The sequence below is a fragment of the Apteryx rowi genome, unplaced genomic scaffold, assembly GCF_003343035.1.
Source record: "Apteryx rowi isolate R43461 unplaced genomic scaffold, aptRow1 scaffold_39, whole genome shotgun sequence".
In the NCBI taxonomy this organism is placed as follows: domain Eukaryota; kingdom Metazoa; phylum Chordata; class Aves; order Apterygiformes; family Apterygidae; genus Apteryx; species Apteryx rowi.
The window spans coordinates 1-8,083 of NW_020450418.1; the positions used below are offsets into that span (position 1 = coordinate 1).

Sequence of the window (8,083 nt, forward strand, 5' to 3'; positions counted from 1 at the left end):
CAGATCTCCACAGAGCTCCCAGCTGTGACAATGCTCATTTGACTGCCGGACTATGCTTCAGCCACCTGCAAAGCGGCCAGAACAGTTACTGAGCGGCCAGGCAACCACACAGCCCTCCTAGAACTACTCCCTAGTCCAAGGCCCGGAATTGTTTCCGCAATTATGACTGACCCTCTGTGCTGCTTCAGTCACCCTCTCTGGCTCCGTTTCATCACAGGGATGTCACAGCAACCCTCACGTACAATCAGGCTYGGTCAGGCACCTGGCCACCTCCAGCCTTCGGTAGATGAACCTCCTCAGGGAAACTGCTACTCACAGACACCTTCAGAAAGCGCTGTCCAGCCAAGGCAAGATAAAAACGAAGGCCTCCAAAAACTCCAAACTCTGCAGAGGCTGAGCTGACGGGAAACTGACTCTGGCCGGGACAGTGCCAGGAGAAGGATTTTGCTTCACTCACTCAGGCTGCCTAGTGGACAACAAAAGTGGCCCAAGTCAGACAGACCCTGCTGGAAAGCCCTATAACATGGCAGCGTGCCAGAAAGCAGAGTCGAGCGCAGGCTCCTGGAAGAGCAGCAGAGCAAGGCTGACGTAGGGAAGACACCAGTTTGCATAAAGGCAGACCTGACAGAAAAGCAGGCTTGATGCCAGCGCCATGACCACGACTCGAGCTGCGCCGCGYGGCAGCCCTGTCTGCGCACAGGTGGCCAAGACGCAGTAACTGCAGACTGCGCTGACGAGTAGGACAGACAACAACAGCAGCAGCTCCAGACCGCCCTACCACGAGCACCTGTCCTAACACCCGAGTACTCGGAGCCTCTGCTGCTCTCTGCCTCCGTGACACCTTCCTTCCCCGGGAGCCTCTTCGCTGTCCACCGCATCCCCCACAGCATGTCTGGCCCATTAGCGCTCCCCCACTGCACGTCCACAGCCCCGTGCCACACTGGACAAAACGCAAAGGAACGACAGACCTTCAGCCGGACGCAGGGCCAGGGAGCAGAACGGAAGAAAGGAGGGAACAGAGCACTTGGCAGATGGATGAAGAAAGAAAGAGGAGAGAGACCCAGCCCCAGGGTCAGGGCGCTGCACAAAGGAACAGACGGAGAGGCATCGAGGGCCAGACAGAGGGATGGAGGGCTGCACAGAGGACCGGGGAGCAGAAGAGGGAAAAAGAGGGACACGGAGGTAGACAGAAGAAGAAAGAGAGGAAAGAAGGAAAGGGGAGGCAGACAGAGGGACAGGCAGCAAAAGAGAAGGGGGGAGAAGCGGACAGAGGAATGGGGGTGGGAAGAGAGGGACAGGGAGCTGGTCAGAGCGATGGGAAGAGAATGAGAAGGGTGGAGAGCTGGCCAGAAAGGTGGCGAGGGAAAAAGAGGGAGGGAAAGTCAGACAGAGAAAGAGGACAGAGCAGGGCAGAAGAGGAATAGGGAGGCAAACAGGTGGATGGGGAGCTGAACAGAGGCACGGAAACAGAAAGAGAAGGCTGCAGAGGGGGACGGAGGGCTGGAAAGAAGCCTGGTGTYCAGTGATGGTATTTTACTACTCCTTGTGCGTTAGCCCCTTTCAGATGCTTAACCCCAGATTCTCTCAGCCCTTAACAGCTTCAGTACCCGCGGCATCTAGTTTCTCCACACTCTCCAATCTTCCTTGCTGTTTCCCGTCTTGTGCGAAAACCCTCCCAGACCCCTTCTGTACTTACACGCTTCCTTAAAACAGTATTGCCGAAATCAACCAAACGGGCTGAGCTGCTCCTCTTCCGCTTGCTGGCCCTCAGAACGTCAGCCTGCAAACGAATCAGACCACCAAGGTCACCGGCAGAGTCTCCTTTTGGAGCTCAGCCCCCCCCAAGCTTTAACGACAGTTTCCCAACCTGGGCAAATGCAGGGCCTCCCTTCAGCCCTGTAACAGTTTTTATTCCGGGGTCCCAAGTCACCGTTACGACACTAAGCGGCAAAGCAAGGCAAAGACAGCTGGGGTCACAGCTTACCCACCTAGCCACAAAAATTCTTATTTGAGGCCTCGCTGCTTTTTCCAGGTAAACACACCAAAATAAAGCTCCCAACAGGCARCTGAGGCTTCACACAGACCTTGGGGCCCTGCTAGCAACAGCAACGCCATAGCCGCTGGGCTACCAGGCGCTATTTCCTCCCCCCGTCCCCTGCTGGTCCATGAATTGCGGCTTATTACTCACGAGTCCGGTAAGGACGCGGCCGACCCTCCTACGGCCAAAGGCTCCTCATCAGGACCGGGCAGAGAACCTTTCCGCCGGCATTTGGAGTCTCCTGGCTGCTCTTGACACCTGATAACTTGCAAAGGGCTGAGAGCGGGAGCTTGCAGTTCTTCACGGCAGCATACAGTTGCTCCCCGATGTGCCGAACGCCTAGCATTAACACAATTTATAAATACAAAAATACCATCACTACAGGATGTAAAGCCAAGCTAAAATTTCGGCAACCAAAGCAAACCTCTTCGCACCTGACAGAACGAGCCATGTGCATCGGCGCCTATAACTCCAGGCTAGCAACCCCTCCCGGGCGACGTTCTTCTGGCAGGCTGTGTAGCTGAACTCCTCTGTCTTGCCTAAGAGTCTCCGCTGGGACGCAACAGCTCTGTCAGCCAGCGCTTGTTGATGGAGGCTTAGTAAAATCCATCGACCTACAAAAGCATAGAGCAAAGCAAAGCCAAAAACAAAAAAAGAAAAGGGAGGGAGGGGAGGGGAGGGGAGGGAAGGAAGATTCAAAGCTCTGCAGAAAATCGTAAGAATCCAAAGTTGTTTCTAAGCACAAAAGGGGATCTAATACACACACAAGCAAGATAAATGAGAATACGCAAGCCACAAATACCGCTTCCCCCAAGCCCTCTTTTGGGAGCTACGACGACAGTTGGGCTTGCTGCGAAGGGAAAGTTAGACTAAGTAGCCGCTAGAGATCAATCTTTCAGAAACCTCCTGCGTCGTTTTTGGCACAACTGAGCAGACTGGATTGCCTCTGCGCTCTCAAAGGCAAAAGTCTCAAAGGCGGTTACAGCCCAGATGGCTGCTAAACAGTCTTTCCCACAGCCGGAGAGTTTTTGCTGTGGCCCCAAAGGGCRTGGAAGGATGCTGCTACTGGCACCACTTTCCCTACCGCTCTTTTCTAACGGTGCTGCTCCCAYGGAGTCAGCAGATGCGGAAAGCTTTACTGAAAAAGGCTTGCCTTGTCCTGGGAATTTGAGGGCAGCAGATTTTACGGCCGCTCCTTCCAGTTTAGCGAAAGCAGCGTCACCTTCCTTGTTCCGGTTCCGTTCCTGACTCCTTTCCAGTCATTTCCATCACGGTGCGCTGATACCGGCAAAGCCAGGTTAACGCTGCTGGAGGAAATTAAATCCTCCTAAGATTGCTCAGAGTTGGAACTGACAAGAAGGAGTCTTAATTCCGCAAGGCTTTAACTTTTCTTCTAGCTGCTGTCTTTCTGTTGCCCCAAATACCATTGCCAGGCAATTAACCTGGGGTCGCACTAATTGAGCCTTCCTGAAAGCCATCTCTTCATTTTACAATTCGCACGCTTCCCTCTCCCTCTCTCTCTGGCCACCTGACCACCATTCCCCTAAGATAGGAATTTGCTGTCTTGGAGCTCTTAAAGCATGATGCTTCACAGACACAGAAAGTCACACGCACAGAAACATATGTACGTAGCATCCTTTTTGTAACGCCTACGGACCTTCCGTTAGATGTTGGTCATCTATTATTCTGATCGCTATTAATGGTGAACCTTCCTCACCAGGAGGAACAGGCTTTCCCTTTTGGGGCAACGGAGACAGCTCTCGCTTGGTTCCATTTGATTTTATTACTTCGGCTTGCTTACGTTTTTCTGGTCTCTTCAGCTTCAGCCGTGGCAATGAATCTAAAAATTAAATATCCTATCTTTCTTTTTCTACGTATGCGTGTACGATAACAAAACAAAATACAAACAACCAAAGCAAAACTAAGGCAGCTACGGTTAACAATAGCCGCAGGGTAGCAATGGGTTGCTTAGTCCTCAGCGCTGCCTCTGGGAGGCCGAAATAACTAACATTCAGCATCAAGAGTTACCTTAGTTACCCAGGCCAGAACACCTCCTACTGTCGCAGCTTCTGGGGATATCGAGGGTCCGCTGCTGCATTTTTGCTTCCTAGTTTCAGCCCGCCCCTTAGGGACTAATCGCAAAAAAACGCTCGTCCAGCTTTGCTCTTTGTCAGCATTTGCTATCATTGCTTCCACCTCTGTAACAAAGAGAGAAAATTGCATTTCGCTTCCAACAAAACACTTCGACTTATGCACGTTCTTTTTCTCTTCCCCATGTTTCCCCCCCCCCCTTTCTTTTTTCTTCTTTCCCTCAAAGGAAAGGTCTTAATACACCACTTTGCATCATACATTACAGGGTAAACTGTTTGGAAACACTACATACAGCAAGTCGGGCTAGGTTATTAGGCAGGCAGGCACATCACCTAATACTTAGCTACACCATCTTCCATGAAACCTCATTTTTGTTCTGCTTCGGTATTATTGCTACTGTTCAGTATCCTTTCCGAAACCCTTGTACACACACGCTTAACCGACAAGTCTCTCGCTCTTTAACTACGTGGAAGAACGATAGAGCTCGATTTGTCTGTCTCTCTTTCAAACCTATTACCTTTTCGATACGGCTCCTAGATTCCTCTTACGCTCGGATGCTGCCCTTACAGGCGATGACCAAAATCAACAACTGGATCGCTAGGTTGAGCTGCTTCTCTTCAAGATGTCCCCCTTCGGTGGACTACCCTGCCAAACAAACCAAAAAGCCTGATGAGGCCGTGAGGGTATCAGATCTTTGGACCGCTTCTCCAAGGCTTTCCGGGGCATTGACAGAAGCGCTTCTCTTCCCATTACTCAAAGCTACGTTCATCTATTAAGACTAAACTGTTTCTGTCTTAAGAGGGCATTGTTGCTTGCTGAACCTTCACACGTAGTCCCTGACCTGCTAGGCATCCTCCCCAGTCCCTTCTGCTTTCACAACGCTTTCAGGAATTCAAGGTGGTCATTAATAGTACTTGTTGTCCTATGGGCTGCAGGAAGGCATTTCTCCTGCTCTGAGGAGGTGCCTAAGAGCCACGCTCTTTTCTGCAGTATCCCTGGGGCTTCCCAGAGCCCGCCAGCGTTCTCTTAGGCTTTTCCCGAGCCTTATATTTTTTTAGGTTATTCATTAGCCTGCAATTTTATGTTCATGTTCTCCTGAAGCATTGCGCACAGCACGATTATCCCACATCAGTCACATCTTGCACGTACAGAGGGTTCTGAGAGGCAGCTCAGAGAAAAAGGGAGAAAAATCTGCTTGTTATCTGTGCACCCACCCGTCAACATTCTGCACCAAGAAGTGCTGTAAATTCCCTTTTCTCTAAAGTGGCACCGAGTCCAGGGGGAGACACACATCACCGCCCACATTTCTTAGAACACCTCACTGCTGCGGGCACTGGCTCTGGCAGTGGTTGTAGGACTGTTTGGGACTTTGGGACAGAGTTCAGGGGGAAGGTCTGGAGTCAGTGACCATGTTGCGGCAGGGTTTGGAGGCATTTGGGGGTGCGTGGGGGTGTGGGGGCAGCATTTGTGGGTGGTTTAATGGCTTTGGGGGGGCTGGTTGCAGGAAAGGTGGGAATCTGCAGGGCCCTCAGGGCGGGGGGGCCATCCCAGATGCGCAGCGAGTGCATAGGGGTGCCACATGTGGCTGTCAGCTTTGCAGGAGGCACCACCGGTCTCCCACTCCACCGGGGGGGGGGGGGATCTATGAGCTTGCAGAGAACGCCAGAAGAGGCAGCAGGGGACTCCCCAAGGGCCCCATATCCTGCAAAGAGCTGTGAAGGACCCTGTGTCCCAGACAAGAGGAGGCATCAGGCTGCTGGGCCACTGCTGGAGACATCCAGACCCCTGTGCAGCAGACGGCCGCCCGGGGAGACGTCAGAGGCGATGGAGGACCCATCGCCACGTGCTGCACTGGGCAACCCCATGGCTTTGGGGCAGCCGGACAGCAAGGAGCAGGGCTCAGTGCGGCTTTCGATCAGTTGGTGCTCGCGTTGGCTGGCGCCCACACTCTGTGCCCGGGGCTGGGGGAGGCCTCCGGGTGTCTGGGAGGGTCTTTCTTCTGCCCATCTTCTTGCTTGCCTAGTCACAATTCTCAAGGAAATAACTTGAGGCTGCACTAATCGTCCCTCACTCAAATTCACCTGCAGCCTGCTTGCTCCAGAGCCTTTAAACCTCCTCGGCACTTACCAGCACTCTCGGCCGAGCCTGCTGCCACAGGAGCCGTCCTCCCGCCGACGCCGCCACACAACCCTGCTCCGGGGCCCGCCTGCCCCCCCGCTCCGCCGTGCCGCCTCCGCAGGGGCGAGCGCACGCCCCGGCCCACGCTGCCAACGAACCGGCGCCCTAAACGCCACACACGCAAAACGCAAAGTCACACCCGCGCTCCAGCACACCCTGCCCCGCGCTCCCGGCGCGGCACCGAGCCCCAGCCCACTCCCCCCACACACACACTCGCCCTGCACCACCGCCTCCACGCAGCGACAGCCGCAGCGGGCAGGACACAGCCCGACGCCCCCCGAACCTACGCGTTCGCCTCACCGGGGGCCCCACGTCCTTCACTCCAGGCGGCCTCTGCCCTCACCCGCCGCTGCCGAGCCAAAACGCCCCCCCTGCTCGCCGCCATCTTGCTTCCCCGCTGCCGGGGGAGCCCGAGGGGAGGGGGGAGCGAGGGGGAGCCCGAGGGGAGGGGGGAGCGAGGGGGAGCCCGAGGGGCGGGGGGAGCACGAAGGGAGGCGAGACCCGCAATGGCGCCCTCACGTGCTCGCGGCGCGGCGCTGCAGCCGGGCGGCTCACACGTGCGAACTGCAGCCCGCCGCGTAGCCCGGGGCTCCCAGCGAGCGCCCTGAGGCTGCCCGTGGCCGTGGCCGTGGCCGAGAGAGCGGCGGGGACCAGCGAGCAGGCTCCGGTGCTGCCCCGGTGAAAGAGCACCGCGGAGCAGCTCCAAGACGGCACTGCCCATCCCCGCGGCACCAGGAAGCACCGATAAGGAGGAGCGCTCTGCGCCACCGCTYCGTGAGCACCGCGAAGGGGCGACGAGCACGCTCCATTCGCTTACCCGTTACCGAAACGGTGGAGAGCAGCAGCGAACACGCCAACCGGTGSTGAGCGTGTGCGCGCCGGCTGTGTGCGCATGCGCGTCCCCGTTGTGGCTGCAATACCGCTTTGTGGACACCCGAGGGCAGCAGTGAGCGCGGTGGAACTCAGTGCGCATGCGCGTCCCCGCTTTTGGGTGCAATACCGCTATGGTGACACGTGAGGGCAGCCGTGAACGCGGCAGAATGCAGTGCGCATGCGCCCCCCTTTYGGGTGCAATACCGATTTTTGACACGCGAGGGCAGCAGTGAGCGCGAAGAACTCAGTGCGCATGCGCGCCCCCTTTTGGTGCAATACCGCTTTTTGGACACCTGAGGGAAGCAGTGAGCGCGGCGCAACGCAGTGCGCATGCCCGCCCCCGCTTTCGGGTGCAATACCGCTTTTTTGGCACCCGAGGGCAGCAGGRAGCACGGCCGGCCGCCGTGCGCATGCGCCACGGTGCAGTACTGCTTTTTCGACACCCGAGCGACACGTGCGCGGTAAGGAACACACGCAGCGGGCCACTGCTGCAGGGCGGAGAAGGCACAGGCACCTGGAAGGACAGCTCCTGGCCTGCCACAGAGCACAAYGCGAACGGCTGCTGGGAACCCCGCTGACAGAGAACTGCACCTCCCGCCACCTCGAGAGGCGCAACATGGTCTCCCAGAAGACCAATATGGGAAGACTACACCTCCCGCCATGCCCTGCAGACTAAAACGGCTGCCGGGAAAACCACTGCCAGAAAACTATAGCTCCCAGCATGCCGTGCAGACTAAAAGGGCCGCCCGGAAGCCCAGTGCCGGAAGACTACCGCTCCCGGCATGCCGCGCAAAAGCAACATAGCCGCCCGGAAGTCTGGTGACGGAAGACTACCGCTCCCAGCATGCCGCGCAAAAGCAACATGGCCGCCCGGAAGCCCGGTGCCGGAAGACTACCGCTCCC

At 56.4% G+C, this 8,083-nt stretch overlaps 1 long non-coding RNA gene across 2 annotated transcripts; it reads right to left on the reverse strand.

Annotated features, from left to right (window-relative positions):
• Positions 1-6: 6 nt before the first annotated feature.
• Positions 7-7,175, reverse strand: LOC112970318. 2 transcript variants are annotated; one of them, XR_003254952.1, is made up of 8 exons: positions 7,125-7,175; positions 6,257-6,412; positions 4,647-4,774; positions 4,067-4,236; positions 2,473-2,652; positions 2,189-2,377; positions 1,697-1,780; positions 7-466 (listed from the first exon to the last, which is right to left on the reverse strand). It is a non-coding gene; the product is annotated as an uncharacterized LOC112970318 (long non-coding RNA). The 2 variants fall into 2 exon arrangements; XR_003254951.1 differs by having other exon boundaries at positions 2,473-3,878.
• Positions 7,176-8,083: the final 908 nt, after the last annotated feature.